Genomic DNA, 1,721 nt, shown 5'->3' with positions numbered 1-1,721 from the left:
GGACGTTATATAATTGATGATAATAATGAGTATTTAAATTCATACTGTGGTCATATTAGCTCTAAATATAACAATCATTTATGTGGAACTTTCTGAACAATGTTATTATACCACAATATTAAAGAAAAAAGTAATAATGTATATGTAACACATGAGGTTTGTGAATATATCATTATGTGTAATCAGTTGTTTAATGTTAATAAGTAATGTTTTAATAGCCTATATCCAAGCAGGCTGTTTCTCTTGCATTTAGCCATTTTACAGTCACATGCTGTAAAGGAAATTAGATTTATGAATTTTGGGAAGGCAGAGAGAGGGAGAGAGGGGGGGTGGCAGAAGAAAGAGCAGCTTGTTGCAGGCAGTGTGAGGTGCTGTGTGAGTAAAACTCAAAAGAGATCCCGGAAACAGCATGGTCAACACAGAACAGTGAACGCTCTCAGACACAGAGAAATTAGAAGCTGCCTCGAGACACAAAGAAAACCTTTGTGAGGAGCCCTGGAGCTAAGACCTCTGCGGTGGAAACAGTGAATGGACAGTTTCTCAAGAGTCTGCAGACCTAGTGATGGTATTCACAAGGATATGGACTGCTGGCAGCATGATGCTGTGTTCACAGTGTTTTTGGCAGTTCATTTACTCTCTGTCAGTTGAATGCTCTGATGTAAGCATGCAAACTTCTTTAATAATGGACCATATTTATCTATCTATCTATCTATCTATACACCAGACCTGAACCCAATCGAGATGGTTTAGGGGTGAGCTGGACCGCAGACAGAAGGCAAAAGGGTCAACAAGTGCTAAGCATCTCTCGGGGAACTCCTTCAAGACTGTTGGAAGACCATTTCAGGTGACTACCTCTTGAAGCTCATCAAGAGAACGCCAAGAGTGTGCAAAGCAGTAATCAAAGCAAAAGGTGGCTTTTGAAGAACCTAGAATATGACATATTTTCAGTAGTTTCACTCTTTTTTGTTATGTATATAATTCCATATATAATTCGACGCGTTAATTCATAGTTTTAATGCCTTCAGTGTGACTACAATTTTCATAGTCATGAAAATAAAGAAATCTCATACATATATAAGCATTCATTACATTTAACAGCAGTTTAATGGCTTGCATCAGTCAAGTTATCTGAAAGTTCTCTGAAATTTTTTATGCATGGTTAGTTACAGCTCAAAAAAAGAGGAAAATGCTGTGTCTAAGCTATGTTAAAAAAAATTCCCATATGGTATCAAGGGCTTCACTGTGCTGGTGAAGTTTGTGTGAACCTATGTATTGATACACCTGACACCTTTTCCAGTTATGGGTTGGACTTCCTTCAGTGAGTGTAACACTGACCTCTGTGGGTCAGTACAGGTATAACGACTGAGAGAAACTGAATAAAATCATTATTCTGAACTTTTTTTTTCACAATTGTGCTCCATGAGAGGGACATTAGTCCCTCATAGAACTCATGGAAATCTAAGGTGATTGTTGTATATTTGTCCAACATTCCATGCAAAAAAGTTTTATACACCCCTCAGTCCAGAACATTAATTTAATCTACGATGTTGAAACACACACTTGTGTACCTCAGGTTTAAACATGTTCTGTGGAATATGAGAAACGACTCCGACTGTAATATCATCATAAACATGTTTCACTCCGTCTGACATCACTTCACAAATCTCTACAGATCCCCGAGATCCTTTTAAAACATTTCTAACTTGTATAGATTTGACCAG

The sequence above is a fragment of the Carassius auratus genome, chromosome 35 (assembly GCF_003368295.1).
Source record: "Carassius auratus strain Wakin chromosome 35, ASM336829v1, whole genome shotgun sequence".
NCBI lineage: Eukaryota > Metazoa > Chordata > Actinopteri > Cypriniformes > Cyprinidae > Carassius > Carassius auratus.
The sequence above is the reverse complement of the archived record's forward strand: the minus strand, read 5'-3'. Positions refer to the sequence as shown.